This window comes from Myxocyprinus asiaticus, chromosome 41 (genome assembly GCF_019703515.2).
Source record: "Myxocyprinus asiaticus isolate MX2 ecotype Aquarium Trade chromosome 41, UBuf_Myxa_2, whole genome shotgun sequence".
Taxonomy (NCBI): Eukaryota; Metazoa; Chordata; class Actinopteri; order Cypriniformes; family Catostomidae; genus Myxocyprinus; species Myxocyprinus asiaticus.
In genome coordinates, this window is record NC_059384.1 from 24,004,137 (window position 1) to 24,025,532 (window position 21,396).

General features: G+C 38.1%; 1 pseudogene; it reads right to left on the bottom strand.

The window, feature by feature from the left end:
• The window catches only part of LOC127431717 (acyl-CoA dehydrogenase family member 11-like), a 77,228-nt pseudogene that overhangs the window by 41,896 nt on the left and 13,936 nt on the right, over positions 1–21,396 (bottom strand).

The window sequence follows — 21,396 nt, forward strand, 5'->3', positions numbered from 1 at the left end:
CGCTCAGTTTTGGTGCTGCTTCTCCTTTAAGACTTGACAGTAAATGCCCACTGTTATGATTGGCTCTCTGCTCTCTCCTCACCATCTCAATGCTCAATGAAGTGATTAAAGGTAAACAAGTGTTGATGTGTTGTTGTGAGGGTGGTCAGTGACATCACGATGTGGAGGAAGTAGAAAACGAGTAATTGTGGCAGCTTGGGTTTCAACAAATGCTGTTTTTGCAGTGAGAAATTTTGAGTTCTGAAACTTACATTATGTTTTTATAGTACAATGACCTCTTATATGTCAAAAGATTAGGACAATTTTTAAATTGGATTCCTCATGTCATGACTCCTTTAAGAAATATGACCATTTGTTTTACAATTAATCATTATAATTGTGAAAGGCCTAAAACAGACAATTAATCATCAATTTTGTTGACTTTCGAATGGAAAAATACACTGGCAGATGTCTTAAAACAGCTGGATTCAAGAACAGTTAATCTCAGCTTATCTTGGGAGCAGATGGTCAGAGGAAAAGAATTTGGAAAGGGACAGTTCCCTGAAAAAAAAAAGTGAAGAAAAACAGAAAGAAAGAAGTCACGTATGACAGGACTAATGGAACATTTCAGTCAAAACTATCAAGCCACATCTAGTGAATCAGACTCAAATTCCCCCTAAAAAAAGAAGGGGAAAAAAGTAATTCTGGGTGTGTCCGGGAGACTGCATAAACAGTATATTTAAGCTCTTGATATTGTAGGAATCCATGACAAACATTTGCATGTGTCAGTGTCTGTTTGCAGGATAATATGTTCATTACACAAAAGCAGATGTCGTGTGTGTGTCTGTGGAGACAGTGCAGCTTTACAGTGTCAAGACCTTCATAGCGTGTTGTGAAGCGGTTACTCACTGTAATGACAGAATGTTTACTACAAATGACCAGAATTCTCCGTTTGTAAGAATACATTTAATGTGTGTGGGTGTTCTTGAGAATAAATGGTCAGTTGAATGTGACATCCTGTATGGGACGTAATGACACAAAGCTCTTGTTAAAAGAGCCATTGTTTTGTTTGGAAACCCTATCCAACCTTTTATTTGACAGTTGTATTAAAAAAAAAAACAATGGTGTCCAATGTGTCTTTCATTAAAAGTTACAAGACAGTAGGGATGCTTACTCATATGAAAAGCATATGAAAAGCACTTGACATCAACTTGAAACATATTTAGATTTATTGTGAACAGAAGATGGACTATTTAATTAAGAAATATAAACTACCAGTCAAAATGCTTGACTGAATGTTTGTTTCTCATGACCTTAAAAACTTTAAAAAAGGCGTAAATGCTTGAAATTAGTTTTGTAGACATACACTATATTGCCAAAAGTATTCGCTCACCCATCCAAATAATTGAATTCAGGTGTTCCAATCACTTCCATGGCCACAGGTATATAAAATGAAGCACCTAGGCATGCAGACTGCTTCTACAAACATTTGTGAAAGAATGGGCCGCTCTCAGGAGCTCAGTGAATTCCAGCATGGTAATGTGATAGGATGCCACCTGTGCAACAAGTCCAGTCGTGAAATTTCCTCGCTACTAAATATTCCACAGTCAACTGTCAGTGGTATTACAATAAAGTGGAAGCGATTGGGAATGACAGCAACTCAGCCACGAAGTGGTAGGCCACGTAAAATGACAGAGCAGGGTCAGCGGATGCTGAGGCGCATAGTGCGCAGAGGTCGGCAACTTTCTGCAGAGTCAATCGCTACAGACCTCCAAAGTTCATGTGGCCTTCAGATTAGCTCAAGAACAGTGTGTAGAGAGCTTCATGGAATGGGTTTCCATGGCCGAGCAGCTGCATCCAAGCCATACATCACCAAGTGCAATGCAAAGCGTCGGATGCATTGGTGTAAAGCACGCCACCACTGGACTCTAGAGCAGTGGAGACGTGTTCTCTGGAGTGACAAATCGCGCTTCTCCATCTGGCAATCTGATGGACGAGTCTGAGTTTGGCGGTTGCCAGGAGAACGGTACTTATCTGACTGCATTGTGCCAACTGTGAAGTTTGGTGGAGGGGGGATTATGGTGTGGGGTTGTTTTTCAGGAGCTGGGCTTGGCCCCTTAGTTCCAGTGAAAGAAACTCTGAATGCTTCAGCATACCAAGAGATTTTGGACAATTCCATGCTCCCAACTTTGTGGGAACAGTTTGGGGATGGCCCCTTCCTGTTCCAACATGACTGCGCACCAGTGCACAAAGCAAGGTCCATAAAGACATGGATGAGCGAGTTTGGTGTGGAAGAACTTGACTGGCCTGCACAGAGTCCTGACCTCAACCCGATAGAGCACCTTTGGGATGAATTAGAGTGAAGACTGCGAGCCAGGCCTTCTCGTCCAACATCAGTGTCTGACCTCACAAATGCGCTTCTGAAAGAATGGTCAAAAATTCCCATAAACACACTCCTAAACCTTGTGGAAAGCCTTCCCAGAAGAGTTGAAGCTGTTATAGCTGCAAAGGGTGGGCCGACGTCATATTAAACCCTATGGATTAAGAATGGGATGTCACTTAAGTTCATATGCGTCTAAAGGCAGATGAGCGAATACTTTTGGCAATATAGTGTATGTAAATTGTGCCTACTTATATATTTCTTAATTTTACACACATAATATATATACACGTACACATCTATTTATACATTTACTTTAAATGGATGACCTGGACCGGATAGGAAAAAAAGCAGCCAAGAGTCCCGCAAACATGGGATCTAGACAAAGAGTGTCTACTTTGAGGAAGCAAATATATATAAGATAGGTTTGATGTGGTCACAAATGGAAGTATGCATAATTCTCATACTTCCATTTGTGAAATTTTATATTTTGATGACTTTGCTACTATACTAAAATGTGGAAGAGTCCACATAATCCATTTCCTTCCCCTATTTCCTCCTTTCCACAAATTTCTAACTACCACACTCAAGATCCACATTGTCCTCACCCAATAAGTCATACGCCTGAGGCTCCACATGCATATGGTAACACACTAAACTGCACTAATGACCTCGGCCCTCTTCTTTCCAATGGTGTGACGGTAACAGTGGTCTGGAAATCATTGTGCACAAGCATGAAGGGGTAAAGGAGCTGTGAAAAGTTAGAGTTCACAGCGAGTCACCAAAGGAAATTGTCTATCCCCTGAGAGGAGAGTGAAAAGAAGGAAAATAGGAAGAAAAAAAAACAATGAGAAAGGACAGCTAGTTTAGCCTTCGCAGTTTTTGTGGCTTTGTGAATGCAACAGAAGTTGCAAAAGAAAAGGATATGAGAACGGTTAAAAGAGCAGAGAGGAGAAGGCCAGGGGTGAAGAACACACGGACATCTGGTTCTTTTTCTGCTCGTGTGGATGAGTCAATGTCTGATTCTTATAGAAAGTTCATTCATACAGCAATGTCAGCAAAATTGAAGAGTAAAACCTAAATTGCCCATTCCGTGCCAACTCAGTGGTCACAAAAGACTCTAGTGAACAAATGCACATTAGTATTCATGGAATTAAACAGGTAAACACAATTGATTTCCATACACAAAGTTTTGAGTACACAGAGTTATTCAGTTGAGAGCCAAAAATATTCATGTGTATGTATATTAAACAAACATGAAAATCAGACGAACCCCCCCCCCACTAAATTCAGTCTTAAAGGGATGGTAGTAGTATGACTTTCTTCTGTGAAAGACAAAAATTTAATATCCTAGCCATTCTTTTTAATATAATAACATGGAACTGAGTCCGTCAAGCTCCAAAATGACAATAGAGCACCATAAAGACATTATAACAGTACTTCATATGACTCTACACTCACTGAGCACTTTATTAGAAACAATATACTAATACTGGGTAGGGCCTCCCTTTGCTCTCAAAACAGCCTCAATTCTTTGTGGCATGGAATGTTGGAAACATTCCTTTGAGATTCTGGTTCACGTTGACATGATTGCATTATGCAATTTCTGAAGATTTGTCAACTGCACATTCATGCTGCGAATCTCCTGCTCTACCACATCCCAAAGTGTTCTATTGGATTCAGATCCGGTGATTGGGAAGGCAACTGAAGAACAGTGAAATGTGGATAAATTGTGGTCATGAAGGAATGCACATGGTCAGCAACAATTCTCAAATAGGCTGTGGCATTCAAGCGATGATTGATTGGTATTAACAGGCCCAAAGTGTGATAAGAAAACATTCCCCACACCATTACACCACGACTACCAGCCTGGACTGTTGACAAAAGGCAGGTCGGGTCCATGGATTCATGATGTTGGTGCCAAATTCTGACCTTATCATCTGTGTGCCTCAGCAAAATCGAGACTCATCAGACCAGGCTACATTTGTCCAATCTTTAACTGTCCAGTTTTGGAGAGCCTGTGCCAACAGCAGCCTCAGCTTTCTGTTCTTGGCTGACAAAAGTGGAACGCGATGTGGTCTTCTGCTGTTGTAGACCATCTGTCTCAAGTTTTGACGTGTTGTGCATTCTCAGATGCTATTCTGCTCACTACAGTTGTACAGAGCAGTTATCTGAGATACCGAAGCCTTTGTCAGCTCAAACCAGTCTGGCCATTCTCCGTTGACCTCTCTCATCAAGGCGTTTCTGTCCACAGAACTGTCGCTCACTGAATGTTTTTCTATTTTTGGCACCATTTTAAGTAAACTCTAGAGGCCGTTGTGTGTAAATCCCAGGATATTACAGAAATACTCAAACCAGCCCATCTGGCACAAACAATAATGCCATGGTCGAAATCAAATTTTTCCCACATTCCAATGGTTGATGTGAACTTTAACTGAAGCTCCTGACCCGTATCTGAATGATTTCATGCATTGCAATGCTGCCACACGACTGGCTGATTAGGTATTTCATGAAAATGTAGGTGTACAGGTGTTCCTAATAAAGTGACCAGTGAGTGTATATTCAGCACTATTCCAAGTCTTCTGAAGCCATACAATAGCTCTGGGTAAGGAACAGACCAAAATGTTGGTCGCTGTTCACTGATAACAATAAACTCTGAATTGGACTAAAAAAGTAATACAGACTACCAAAATGTTGTGACAACTCCATTGCCGCCAAATGCCTTTGGTTCTTGCATCTAAAGGAACTAAAAGCATTCAATGATTTAAGGCAACACTTACCCTTCCAGAAAAAAGACACATGAATGCCAGCTCGCAGATGAAAAATATCAGGTCTTATGAATATAACATTACTGTGCTTTTAGCGGAAAAACACCTACAAGATTTGAAAAGGTTGGATACCATATAACAAAAATAGCTTTACTTCCCGAGGGTTCACTGATGTGAAATGTAAAATGTTCGGCCATTGACTGCCATTACACCAAACTGTCTATGACTAACTGTTTGTAATTTACTCCACATGTGTCTCAACAATAAAGATATGTTTAGCAGTCCCCAGAACTGATGGTGGTTTATGATAGTGGTGGAAAACACCATCTGCATGTGTTCACAAAGATGGGAGATATAGAACCGTCACACACGACAGCCTCATCTTTGAACAAAATGGTTTGGATTTGTCACACTGATCATTTTCCCTTTATACTGATATATCTGTACATCTGTGCGAGAGGAAACAAAGGACATCTCCGATTTTTACAGGACACAAACAGCACTGAAAAAAGTTTATTAATTCCCACTGCTCAAGGAAACACAGATCACTGTTGGCTTGAACTTCCAATATACATGTAAGCTGCGGCAAGGTTTTAAAAACTCCTGAGAGAGACAAAAAAACCACTTTAGTGACAGTTCTTGCCAAATATAGATTGGATCTTGCAACTTGTGACTGTTCATATCTGAAGAGTTTTCTCTTATAACTATCAACCAACCACCTGTAAACTTCACCGTACACAACATCTGGTATGAGATTTGCATTTACAAATCATATTTCTGTGAGCAAGTTAAACAGGATTTATGAGGTAAGAAAATTATGTGGATTCATGTGAAAGAAGATACAGAGGGCTTTAAGAGGGCAAATTGCTACATGCAATGAAAGTGTTGACGCAAAGACACACAATAAAATAAAAAGTTTGTCAGTGGCTTTAACTTTGGTTTTTATTCATATTTAAGCTTTTTTTAACCTCTCACTAATTTAATAATTAATATACACTACCAGTTAAAAGTTTAGACCTGTACACTAGATGCAAGTTTTGATAAGACTGATCTCACAGTAAATTCAGAGACAGTAGGTTGAAAGTTTTTCTTCTGAAATCAGTCTATGCTTACCGAATTTTGAACCACTGCCCCCAGTGGCTGAAGCTGGATGTGTTGTTGAACGTATGTGCATGTGTGAGATGTGAGTTTCCAGGTGAAATGTCCACTTAGTGGAGCAAAAAGCGAGTTTTTACTTATTTTTAATTATTTATTTTTTTAATATTTTTTTTTAGATGCAATACATTCAACAGGAATGCATATTTTACAAACCCTATCCCCTTACCCAAACCCTAAACCTGACAGTCAGTGGAGTAAAACTGTAATTTTAGAGTGAATATGTAACCCCCAAATTGCGTAATGTTTATGTAATTGCAATTACTTCCTGGTTTTCTTGGGACCAGAACAGTGTTTCTGAGATTGCTCATGCAACGCACTGTCAGTAGCGCAACAGGAAAAAGTTAAACACCCACGAACTGATGCAAAGATGTCTGATGGGAGATACCACTTGTCAGTAACTCGGCAGAATGGGGTCGATGTCATGGTACCAGAACATCTGGTAGCAACATGTCGAGGTTCCTGTGTGATCATGTTGATTTAGATTTTAAGGCTTATACTTACATTCTTTATATTAGCTTTGTAGACAAATTTCAATTGTGCCTACATATACATTTTAGGGTTGGGATTTCCCAATTTAATTCAATTCGATTCTGATCACAATTCGATATTGAGTCATATGGGTACGTTTCTGTTGCAATGTTCAATTTGCTTAAACATAAAATAAATTCCCTTTCAGCTAATGGTCTTTATTATAAAGGAAACATCTAGACAACCCTTCAAGGAACAATTCGAAAATATAAATTTTACAAATTATATTTTATCATTAGTTTTTCAGCAAATTGGTCATTGTCTTGTAATTTTACATATTTACATTACATATATTATGTAGCATATATACTGTATTTGTGTTACATTTTTATTGTTTACTTGCATAAATTGTACTATTAATAAGTATTTACATTGATAAAATGTGCTTAATCAGTACTGTCTCTTTAAGACTAACTGCATCAAACAGTAAGCACATATAATGAAAGAAAATGTGCGTAATTTCTTTAGCACATCCATGTGTGATTAGAATTAAAGGTTTCTTTTATTGTTGTTTTTAAGCAACTGACTGTAAAAAACAGAAAGGATATTAAAAGATACATTATTCAATGACATACAGATACGTGGATCACATCTTTGGACACACAGAACAAGTTAAACCAAACTTTTACTCTCAACACACAGTGAAAGGACCTCGGTGCTAATAACTTCTCCACTATATTACTCAATCACTGGTGAGTGAAATCTGAACATTTACCAGCCAGTAGCTTATCACAGACATTTTTAGTCACATAGCGTGAGATTTAGTCGCACATGCAAGTGATTTACTTGCATTATAGAGGGTTGCCACAGAGTGAAAGATAGATCTTGGGATTTACCTTGGGAATTGATATCGAGATTGTTCAAATGAAGATCGCGATGCATCGGACAATCTATATGTAACACAGTTCAATGGAAAGGAGGAGGCGAGAACTGGCTTGACAATATAAATTATAATTTAATGATAAACTTAACCAAAAAGACAAATACAAACACAGGTGTCGGACAGCTGTCCGTAACTCTCTGTCGCACTGCCGTCTCCAGTCGGCCTTATCCCTCTCGGGCTTAATCAGCCTAATTAGGGGCCGGGTGTGCAGAATCACAACCCGGCCCCGCCCTCTGCCCTGCTAAACTATATTTTTACCCAGCCTAAATACATTTCTTTACAAATTAAAAAGCAAATTGAAATGGATGAGTTGGACCATATGGTGAAGGAAAAGCAGCCAACAAGTGCCCAGCTTGCATGGAAACTCCTTCAATATTGTTTAAATAGTTTAGCAAATGGTGGCTATTTTGAAGAAGCTAAAATATTAGATTATTTATTTGAATTTCATTTGTTTAACATTTCTGGTTATTACATTATTCCCTTACCTTTGTATTATACCACGGGTCTGTTGAATGCTTGATTCTGATTGGCTGACAGATGTTCTAAGGTGTGCAATTATTTTTCAAGTAAGTGCGCGTAGTTCCAGGTCTTGACCGCATAACAGTTCCATATCACTTCACCAAATTATTTAAGTTATTTGAAAGAGCCCTACAGGCTACCACAATAAAATAACCAATTAAAACAAAGATATTGGTTAAGTACATTAGATAAGAATGACAAACAATGTCTACAATATCCTAAATTTACTTCAATTTTGATTGAAAAGGGTCCTTGGGCTCCCTCTCTTTCTCTCTCTCTCATCTCACCCACCCACCCCCACACACACACCATACAGTGCATCCGGAAAGTATTCACAGCGCTTCACTTTTTCCACATTTTGTTATGTTACAGCCTTATTCCAAAATGGATTAAAGTCATTAATTTCCTCAAAATTCTACAAACAATACCCCATAATGACAACATGAAAGAAGTTTGTTTGAAATCTTTGCAAATGTATTAAAAATAAAAAACAGGGAAAAAAAAAAAAAAAAAATCACATGTACATAAGTATTAACAGCCTTTGCTCAATACTTAGTTGAAGCACCTTGGGCACCAATTACAGCCTCAAGTCTTTTTGAGTATGATGCTACAAGCTTGGCACACCTATTTTTGGGCAGTTTCTCCCATTCTTCTTTGCAGGACCACTCAAGCTCCATCAGGTTGGATGGGGAGCGTCGGTGCACAGCCATTTTCAGATCTTTCCAGAGATGTCCAATCGGGTTCAAGTCTGGGCTCTGGCTGAGCCACTCAAGGACATTCACAGAGTTGTCCCGCAGCCATTCCTTTGTTATCTTGGCTGTGTGCTTAGGGTCGTTGTCCTGTTGGAAGATGAACCTTCGCCCCAGTCTGAGGTCCAGAGCGCTCTGGAGCAGGTTTTCATCAAGGATGTCTCTGTACATTGCTGCATTCATCTTGCCCTTGATCCTGACTAGTCTCCCAGTTCCTGCCTCTGAAAAACATCCCCACAGCATGATGCTGCCACCACCATGCTTCACTGTAGGGATGGTATTGGCCAGGTGATGAGCAGTACCTGGTTTCCTCCAGACATGACTTTCAGGCAAAAGAGTTCAATCTTTGTTTCTCATGGTCTGAGAGTCATTCAGGTGCCTTTTGGCAAACTCCAGGTGGGCTGTCATGTGCCTTTTACTGAGGAGTGGCTTCCGTCTGGCCACTCTACCACACAGGCCTGATTGGTGGAGTGCTGCAGAGATGGTTGTTCTTCTGGAAGGTTCTCCTCTCTCCACAGAGAAATGCTGGAGCTCTGTCAGAGTGACCATCGGATTCTTGGTCACCTCCCTGACTAAGGCCCTTCTCCCCCGATCGCTCAGTTTGGCCAGGCGGCCAGCTCTAGGAAGAGTCCTGGTGGTTCCAAACTTCTTCCATTTACGGATGATGGAGGCCACTGTGCTCATTGGGACCTTCAATGCTGCAGAATTTTTCTGTACCCTTCCCCAGATCTGTGCCTTGATACAGTCCTGTCTCGAAGGTCTACAGACAATTCCTTGGACTTCATAGCTTGGTTTGTGCTCTGACATGCACTGTTAACTGTGGGACTTTATATAGACAGGTGTGTGCCTTTCCAAATCATGTCCAATCAACTGAATTTACCACAGGTGGACTCCAATCAAGTTGTAGAAACATCTCAAGGATGATCAGTGGAAACAGGATGCACCTGAGCTCAATTTTGAGTGTCATGGCAAAGGCTGTGAATACTTATGTACATGTGATTTTTTTCGTTTTTTTATTTTTAATAAATTTGCAAAGATTTCAAACAAACTTCTTTCACATTGTCATCATGGGGTATTGTTTGTAGAAGTTTGAGGAAAATAATGAATTTAATCCATTTTGGAATAAGGCTGTAACATAACAAAATGTGGAAAAAGTGAAGCGCTGTGAATACTTTCCGGATGCACTGTACATGCTACCACATCAAAATAACCATATAAACAAAGACATTGGTTAAAAGTAAATCGGCTAAGAACATCAAACAATGTCTATATTATCCTACATTTATTTCAATTTCGGTTGAAAAGCTCCCTCGTCTCCCCCGCACTTACACACACACATACATACGCACGCACACGCACACACATTGAGACTTGTGTCGTGACAAACAAATAGAGCAGCACCCCCACGACTTGATCAATACAACAGTTTCTATTATCTGAAATAACTTTTAATATGTGAAACTTTTTATGTTTCAATGTATTTCGCCCTAATCAGCCTCACATAGCTATAGTGGAAAGCACCGCGCTACCCATCCCCTCTCTTTCGCTCGCACACACACTCACACGCACGCACACAAGCACCTTGTTAGTCCAATGCCGAACAGCAGCGCATCCTCTGTTGCTAGTTGCTAGTTCTAAAGTGATGTTTTCGAACTAGCAACTAAGGCTTGTGCTGTATCAGAGCTAGATACACTTGATCAATACAACAGTTTCTATATTATCTGAAATATCTGTGGGAATGTTCTACAGGGACAATGTCTGAGAGACAAATACTACACTCTCTCTAAACATCCCATACAAATTGGAAAACAACCTTCGGTACTGTAAACCAGATTTAAAGCCTGATAATTGATGCTATCTCTGAAGTCCACAGTTAAATAGCCTTTCAGTGCATAAAAATCATTTTTACGATCTTCGTGTCATACAAGTGCTGTTTGACACGTCAACAAAATGCAATTATGTATGCCTGCAGAATTTTGCGGTCTGCTTTCCTAAAAATATATTAGGCAAAATTGAAAATGAAACCAAAAGAGGATATGCGTCTGCAGCTTTGAGGGCAGACTGTTGAAACTGATTCAATTTGGGGATGACTCAAAAATTATTCAAGATGATTTCGTTTTACAAGTGGAAAATTAGGTAAATTAAAAAAAAACAAGCCACAAACTGGAACTTTTGCCAAATTATATTACCCTCTCATTTGCAGTTGAAAAATCCTTAAAAAAAAATATGTGAGTTTTCTCTAAAATAGTCAAAGACAAGAGATGATGGTGGGCTTATTCTCGCAGCTCAGTTCGAGCTCTCAGAAGCTTTGTCAACTAATGGGTCTGTTTCTGCTTTGCCACCCATTGTGAGCGCTTTGAGTTCCCCAACTCTGTGTTTATCATTCACAGATTCTGCATTGCTGATTTGTGTAACATCTTAAATGTTTTCTTAAATGTCAAAGCAGTCGTCATGAGGATTTGGACGAACTAGGTTTTTTTATAGGATGAATCATTCTGCTGATATATTTCTTTATGTCACTGTGGTAAGAGATTGGTTAAAATATAAAGGCTTAGAAATCTGAACTCTCGATGTTCAGTATTCCTTTTAATATCAGGGTGAAACCCTAAAAATCAAACTTTATTATGTTTACAACTGACAAAACATAATATTTTCTCCTCTTGCATCCAACTTTCTATCTCTTTCTGTCACATTCACATGCTTACCGCTGCTCCACCACTTTTTGCCGTTAATGACGTAATGGTCATTATCCCTGTGAAGGGTGCACTCCATGTTTTTGGTATCACTTGAAGCGACATCAGGCTCAAGGAGAAAGGAACAATGATAAAGTGAGAGAGTGAGAGAGTGAGAGTGAGAGAGAGAGAGAGAGAGAGAGAGTTTAGCCTAATTTGTATAATAGAAAAAGACAAACTTTATTTCTCCTGAACGAACTAAAGCACCCTAGGAGAACAAAGCCTGCATTTACACTATACATACTTTGAGGACAATAAATAAAGTCACTTCCAAACCACACCCACAATTAGTTTTAACAAATGTTCGAATAGCCGAGTTCTCCTATGTCAAGAATTTCAGGTATAAGCGCGAACAGTAGAAATATCATCAAATGAACACTTTAGCAGAACAACAGCATCAGTGAATTTCGTCAGAATTTTTAGGGGAACTAAAAGAAGCCTGTTCACCCAGTAAGTATAAATGGTAACACTTTACAATAAGGTTCCATTCGTTAACATTGGTAAATACATTAGGTATCATGAACAAAAGAACAAACAATATATATATATATATTTTTTTTTTTTTTTTTTTTTTTTTACATAATTTATTAATCTTTGTTAATTTAAGTTTGTAAAATGTTTCACTGTTAGCGTATTATATATTACATGTTATCAAAAATAATATTGCTTTATGGAGTCTTGGGGTGCACTGCATGGTGTCATAGTGCATTATGGTACTTTATGTTTGTGAGTGGAAAGGTAAAATTAAGTCTTTGGGACTAAAATAATGCAAGAAAAAGAGAAAGATAGATAAAAACAGAGTGACTAGTTCTACCTCAAGGTGGATATAATAATCTAGCTTAGCTATTTCAGATGTATTCTGACATTTGTTACAAAACTATAAATGTACGCAAGAATTACATCTATCGTCTGAACTGTGACAGCAACAATTACTAAGGGGCACACACACACACACACACACACACACACACACACAGAGTGAAATAATGGGGAATAATGTCAGACATCAACACATCTAACAGCTCTGGGGCATTACAACACCATCTGTAGATGTTCAGAAACAGGAAACTTGATGCCTTTTCATCAACATTACAGATGAACACATGCACACACACACATTATAGTCACCATTTGGCTTGTTCTATTAGCAGGAGAATGAAAATCATTTTAAATTTTCCTCAATCTGGTTATTACTCCCCTTGTTCGCTCATTGAACAAAGATCTTATAATAAACTTAAATATATACTGCTTTCAAGAGAAAGTGAGTACTAATGAGTGTGTCACATCATAGAGGCTTGTGTGTGTGCTTAAGTGTGACTGTAAGATTACAGTATATAAGAATGTGTGTTTCTGTGTGAATCATAGAGATAGAATGTGATTGTTACCTGTCATACAGAAACAAGACCGTATGTCTCCTCGCAGTAAGGGCTCCAGCCAAAGTCTCTTCTGTTCATCAGTGCCAAACAGATGCAGAACCTCCATATTCCCAGTGTCTACCACATAGGTCACCATATCAATACAACCATCAGTTAGTCGCACTACAATCACACTTACATGTAGAGATGAGTGACATCTTGGTTGTATCAAACTTATTTGGTTCACCTATCAAAGACTATTTTAATTTCATTTTGATTCCAGCTATAATGTTAGTAATGTTTTTTGCACCAAAAACAGTCGTAATACAGGTTTTCTTGACCATTTTACTCTGTCTCTCTCTCTCTCTCTCTCTCTCTCTCTCTGATATTTAAAATCAAACAGGATGTTTTTGTTACAGTACCTTTAAGATTTCTATATGTAAATTACCTTGTTATGCTTGGCCAACCTCTGTACAATGGCATAGTTCAACCTGTCATTAATTAGGACAGGCAAAGTTGCTAAATACTGCATAAGTGTTGTGTTTGTTGGCGGTATGTTCATTTGCTTATTCCATTTTGGCAGCTTAATTTCAATAAACTGTCTGGGTGGACTGGGGAGGGAGCTTTGCGTTGTTTATAAGAAGAGTATGTCTCCACCAGTGGTTCTCAACCTTTTTTTGGTGAACACCCCCCTATCTTCTTCACTACCATGGTTAGATGTAACATGATTTCTATAAAACAAACGATGGCATTTTTGTAATTACAAACAGTAGGCCTACTCTAAACACATGTTAAAACAACAAATACAAAATATAAACATTTAAAAGTTGTAACAAAAATGTATTATATTCCCTCACTCCCCTAATGTAGCCTATGAAACTTAACAGAGCTGAAGTAGTGATATGATACTATGTATTATGAATCTATTTCTACCTAAAGTACTGTTAGTTACTACAGTAAATTCAAGGGTGGTGATGTAGAATTCTGTGCCGAATGCAAATGGTTTAGGCGTCTCACACCGTGCTTCTCACTGGTTCTCGTAGCGCTGCAATGATCAGAGCTGTGCGTTTAAGAGCTCGAGACCGGTCTGTGAGTAAAAATGCACCTGCTTTGTGCTCGCGTTGCTCTGTCCATTGAGCCGTATCCACCTACAGAGCAATACAGGTGCATTAGCGGAGGTTTTGACTTTACCTGTCTATTTGACTCTGCTAAACCAGATACTTCAGATGCGTCTCTAGACTTCAGAATCAGATGGACCGCGGTACAAATGCATATCAACCCATATAATGGAGTCTAGATAAAATTTTTATGCAAACAAGACAATAGATTTGATTAACATGACTGATAAACACCCCCATTTGTAACCTGACGCCCTCCTCTCTACCAGTTTGCTCTCAGTGCCCTCTGGCATCCTTTGAATGCCCACTGGTCTAAACAATACACTGAACTCTTTTCATTTAAATGACAATTAACAATTAAATGACAAATGACAAGGACAATATTGTTTTCCATTTGATTACATATGATGTACACACACCTGGGGCCTGACAGTTGAAGACTTCAGGGCTGTAGAAGCAGTATCCGGTCCCCTCTGCAACATGGGTGTAGTCTAGCTGAGAGAGGCCACTCTCTGCAGGAAGAAACAGATTCCACAGGCCTGCAGCGTGAGCTTTTGCCTAACACACACATGGTCCATGAAGACTCAGTGGTAATCTAGTTAGGTTGATTTTACTTTTATAATTGTATTTCAATCAAAAAATATATATATACTTTGCAGCAAAGTTTGTGATGTATAATGTCACAGGAGTGAATTCACAACAGTTGCAAAACTTTTATGCATTTCAGAAAAAAAACCTGCATCTAATTCACTAAACAACCACAATCTAGTTTAAAGGGATAGTTCACCCCTTAAATTAATATTTTCTCATCATTCACTCCCCCTCATGCCATCCCAGATGTGTATGATTTTCTGTCCTCAGCAGAACAAACAAAGATTTTTAGAAGAATATTTAATCTCTGTAGGTCAAGTGAATGGTGACCAGAACTGTGAAGGTCCAAAAAGCACATAAAGGCAGCACAGAAGTAATCCATATGACTCCAGTGGTTTAATCCATGTCTTCAGAAGTAATACGATAAGGGTGGGTGAGAAACAGATCAATATTTAAGTCCTTTTTTTACTATAAATTCTCCACCCTCCCCAGTAGGTGGTGAAATGCACGAAGAATGTGAATTGCCAAAAACAAAAGAAGAAGAGCACCAAGGAGGGCTGCTTGAAAGTAGAGATTTATAATAAAAGGGACTTAAATATTGATCTGTTCCTCACCCATACCTATCATATCACTTCTGAAGATATGGATTAAACCAGTGGAGTCTTATGGGTTACTTTTATGTTGCCTTTGTGCTTTTTGGAGCTTCAAAGTTCTGGCCACCATTCACTTGCATTGCAAGGACCAACAGAGCTGAAATATTCTTCTAAAAATCTTTGTTTGTGTTCTGCAGAAGAAATAAAGTCATACAAATCTGGGATGGCATGAGGGTGAGAGCATTTACATTTTTGGGTGAACTATTACTTTAACAAGGCTCTATCTGTCATTGTCATTCTGTGGTGTCTTTATCTGTTTAGTTTGTAATGCATGTGGATAGATGATTTTCTTTATTTTATACTTATATGATATTCTGTTTGTAATAAATTATAATCAGATATGAGTTCAAGGATATCTTTTATTGTCCCAGAGGAGCAATTTGTTGTACAGTCAGCAGTAAACACACAACCATCAGACAAACATTAATAAATGGACAATTGATACAACATAAAAATAAATAAAAGAAAAACACACTGAATTATTTAAAAAGCCAATGGCAGCTGGAATAAATGAGATCTTAAGTCTATTTGTCCTACATGCTGGCAGATTATACTGTATCTGCAGCCAGACGGAAGCAACTTAAACTCTTTGGACAGGGGGTGGCTAGAATCAGCCAAAACTGACTGGGCCTTCTTTAAAACCCTGACCTTGTACAGATGAGTTAAGTAATTCAACGTCGTGCCTGCAATTTTGCTGCACACATTAATGATACCTTGCAATCTGTTTCTATTTTTAATGTTAAGTGAACCATACCAACTGACAAACGAAAACATAAGGACAGATTCAATAAAACAGGAATAAAATATTTTCATAAAAGTATTATCAACATTAAAACTTCTAAGCTTACGATAAATGATGGGCTTTTCTACACACAGCATCCACCTGATCCTCGAAGGTCAACTTGTCGTCAGTGACAGTGCCAAGATATTTGTACTGTTGCACAAACTCAACAGCCTGATCATTAAACACTACAGGGGATATGACCATTGGGTTCCTCCTAAAATCTATTGTCATCTCTTTAGTTTTAGATACACTAATATCCAAAAAGGACGACTTACACCAATCTGTGAATTCTTCCACTACAGGGCCATGATCAGGGTCATCACTTCTAAGGAGAGACACGATCACCGAATCATCTGCAAACTTGATGATATGACGCCTCAAATTATTGGCTTTGGTACTCGTTAGTGTATAGCACAATAAAAGAGGTGAGAGGACACACCCCTGGGGCGATCTTGTGGAGGAGAAAATAACACCTGATAAGATACCATTTACCTTCACAAATTGTGACCTCCCATTAAAAAAATTCATCAGCCAACATATCATGCCAGGATCCATTCCGTGGATACTGCCTAGCCTTTCTGCTAAAATATGAGGCTGGATACAATTAAAAGCTGAGGGGAAGTCAATATAAACTAATTGTACAAAAGTCTTTGCACCCTCAAGGTGTGATTGAATCATGTTTAATAGGGTGCCCATCGTATCGTCAACACCCCTGCCTGACCTGTAGGCAAATTGTAATGGGTCCAAATTTGCCTGCACTGTATTTAGAAGAGCATCCTTCACAATCTTCTCAAATGATTTCATAACAAGGGAGGTATGCGCTACAGGCCTGTAGTCATTGAGTGACTTTTGAACATTATTTTTTGGCACAGGTACGATTATGGAATCTTTCCAAAGACAAGGAACCCTATGGAGGTGGAGTGACAACTTAAAGATAAAACAGAATATATCTGCCAACTGTTTGGCACAATTTTTAAGAATACAACCTCCAATACCACCAGGACCAGGACTTTTCCTTTCTTTTATGCCCCGAAAAAGTTTTAGGACCTTGCACTTATCAACATGTACAATATTCTGTTCAGGAACAGCATTTTTGAAAACTGACAGTTCCACACTAAAATCATGAAAACGATTATAAAAAATGTTCAGTTCATTAGAAAGGTCAAGGTCAAGCTTGCCATCAGGGGAAATAGAGTTGCCATAATGTGACAACTCTATCCAAGATGGCAGCTTGTTAGTTTGTCAGCATCTGTCTTCGTCTTTTGTCTCTTATTATTTTATTATTTCTTTTTTACTTTTTGGTTTTTCATGTTTTTAAATGGACTGTGGATGCCACAAACTTGGTTTTAAATTTAAAAGCTCTCCAATTTTCAAATGATTCAGCCTTTGACACTGTGTTTATTATAGTAAACCACGGTTAGCCAGCGTGTGCTCCCTTGTGACTCAGCATGGTGTCACACCTGTAGTCACACCTGGCTCAAGCTGTCGAGCTTGTGCACGATTGTGTGCCGTTGTTTGAGCCTGAAGGCTGGAGTTTAAGTTTACGAACTTCTGTCTGTTCGGGATCTGGATCTTAATCCAGCTGTTTCTATTACATCATACACAAGCACCAGTCTGCGGGCCTGGCAGTGAGGGAAAGCAGCTTCGCAGCAAGCATCAGTTCTTCGAACCCGTGTGCGAAGAAAAACAGCATTTTTCGCACATTTTTGCAACTTTGGACCCAAGCCCCCTAACAAGGGCTTGTTTGTTGTTGCTTCGTTGGTGCAATTGCCATTGCATTTTTATTAGAACTGGCTGCTCAATCTCGCAACTTGGCCTTTTATTCGACAGTGTGCTGGGGAACCTGGTCAAGTGCAAAGGAGTTTCGGTATGTGCTTTGCTTTACTTTATGGACTTATTTGGACTTTGTGGCTGAGGACTTCTTGGTGCACAATGTGGTGTTTAAGTGAATTTCTTTACTGAATTAAACTTAATAAAAGTATTTTTCCCCCCTTTAATTCAATGAATGTTTAGAGGTGTTTTTAAAAGATGATTTTGTCCTCTTTATTGTTAGTAAACACATTTATTACAAATTTTAAGTCAAGGTACAAGTTGAATAATCGGTTAAGAGCTAATGATTAATCGTTGCAATAATCGCCCGAATAATCGTAAGATTAGTCGATTGTCAAAATAATCGTTAGTTGCTGCCGTAATATACAATATTGAGTAAAACAAATCTTAAACATTTATTTCTTTATTATTTAGCATTTATTCAGTATTCATTTCAATTGATTTTATTTAATTTATTACGTTTTACAAATTAAAATTGTTTTTCCTTTTACAAACCATCTGATTTATTGGAGTTATCTCCATCTGCTGGATTGTCATGCATCAGTTTGTTTGTATTTTAATGCCATGCTTTTATGGCTATTTTCATGGCCAAATCCAGGTTAAAATCTGAAAATAGGTCAAACAACTAAAAACCTACTGTGCATAAGATGTTTAAGATCCATTTTTAATAAAAAATCAAAAACTGTTTCTGAATTTACTTTAAATAACAATTAAAAGGCTCATTCTGTGGTGGAAGCAGATCCTGAAACTTTATCGTTTAACACTTCAGTTTTAGAATGCAGTTCCCACTCTTGTGGGATGCAATAATTGTATGTGAACACAAACAATCAGTGTGTACATCATTACCTTCAGTTCCTCTACCACAGGAGGTGTATGCCAACTTTCAAGTATGTCCTTGTGCTTAGCGTAGTATTCATGAACCTCCTAAAACAGAGACAATGAGAAAAGGGAAAAGTGTTAGGTGGAAAACTTGGCATGGTTTACACACACCAACTCTTACAATAATAATGAAAATGTCAGAATACAAAAGACATTTTCAAATGTAGGCCATGTTAACATGGGTTTTCATCGAGATGACGGCAGTGCTGACCTGTTGGGCAGGAAGTATGTGCTTTCCATGAACTCTCTCACATGTTGAAGGACAGCCTGGCCTTTGGGTGACTGTAAGAACAGCTGACCAGAGATCGGCACTGCTAATGTGGGGATGCAGATGAGAAACACTTCACCTTTAGAAAACACCATTTTTATTTATAATTATATAGAATCACAACCTTCAATTACATAACCTGACAATAAAAATACAAACGATAATTACGTACCATGATTATATGGCAACACCACCTTTATTACATAATTGGATTCTAAGGGATCAACATCAAACACCACCCACAAAACACCACCAGTACACACTCGTCGTTAGCAAGAAAATATAGAAATCTTAAGAATCGTTTTGGATGCTGGAAACAAGGAAATAATCAGTAACCGAGGATTTGTCATGATGCTGATTTTGAGTGTAGATTGTGATCGTGGTGTTGTACCTGAGGGCTATCTGTAAACCGAGCTCAGCTAACGGTCCAACGCTCTCTCCAAACTCAGCTGCGTCAGCAGAACTGGCATTACCCAAGAGATGCCTCGCGTAGATCCCCTTATCTAGAGAGAGAGAGAGAGAGCCAGAGAGAGAATTATCATTACTGAATAATATTTAGCTCTAGTGTGCTTACTTGATGAAGAACCCTGTTGCATCCTCTGTGTTTTGTGTTTATATATGTGTTTTTCTTAAAGGATTAGTTTACCCAAAAATTATAATTCTCTCATGATTGACTGACTTTTAAGCCATCCCAGATGTGTATGTCTTTCCTTCTTCAGCAGAACCAAAATGAAGATTTTTACAAGCAAATTTCAGCTCTGTACATCCATACAATGAAAGTGAATGGGTGTCATGATGCTGCTGTCTGTTTGATGGTCCAAAAGTCATATTTAGGCAGCATAAAAGTAATCCACACAACTCCAGTCGATCAATTTATGTCTTCTAAAGCAAATAGATAGGTTTGTGTAAAAAATAAATAGACAATTAAAACTTTATTAACTTTTAAAAAATGTTTCCTGCTACAAGTCGACCCAGCATGGAGCTGTCGTGTGAAAAAGTAAAAACCTTTTAATTATCGATTTGTTTCTTACACAAACCTATCGACAAAAAAATCTGTGAAAAGGGACCATATCACAGCACAGCTGCAACAGACTTTCTACGATAATTTCTTAAAGGGATAGTTCACCCAAAAATGAAAATTCTCTCATCATTTACTCACCCTCATGCCATCCCAGATGTGTGTGACTTTCTTTCTTCTGCAGAACACATTTCTAGAAGAATATCTAAGCTCTGTAGGTCCATACAATGCAAGTAAATGGTTACCAAAACTTTTAAGATCCAAAAATTATATAAAAGCAGCATAAAAGTTATCCATACGACTCCAGTAGTTAAATCCAATCCAACACATTCAGAAGTGATATGATAAATGTAAGAAAAATATCAATATTTAAGTCCTTTTTTCCTATAAATCTTTCACTTTCACACTCTTTTGTTTTTGACATTTCGCATTCTTTGTGCATTTCGCCAAAGGAAGGAGAATTTATAGTAAAAAGTACTTCAATATTGGTCTGTTTCTCACCCACACCTATTATTTCACTTCTGAAGACATGGAATTAACCACTGGAGTCAAATGGATTACTTTAATGCTGCACTTATATGCTTTTTGGTTTTTGGTCACCATTTACTTGCACTATATGGAGCAACAGAGCAGAAATATTTTTCTAAAAATCTTTGTGTTCTGCAGAAGAAAGAAAGTCGTACACATCTGGGATGGCATGAGAGTAAATGAGAGAATTTTCATTTTTGGGTGAAATATCCCTTTAACAGTGTCTGATTAACTTTCAACTATGAGAACATAGTGAGCTTGTAAAAGTGAAATTGCATTTTATGTGGATTTTAGTCACTGTATCTTAGCTTTAAGACCATCTACTATTGTACTCCAAAAACATCTTGCAATATAATTTTTTTGCAGATTTACAGCCTTTCTCTTGCGGGTATAAACAGACTAAAAATACTGATGACTAAGTCCAATAAAGTTCAGGGTTCCCACTCTTTCAAGCTACAAAGGACATTTCCAGGACATTTTTTGTTCACAACGGGTGTAATAATTGTACAAAAATACACGAGAGGTCATGATGTCTATTGTGGTTATGTTTTTTTTTTTTTGACAAATTAAACATTTTGTCTAGACAAATTAATTCATTAAAACTTTCATCAAATGTATTATTTTGTATTATTTCAAAAAAGAGTTATTTTAATTTTTTAACATAACATTGCATTAT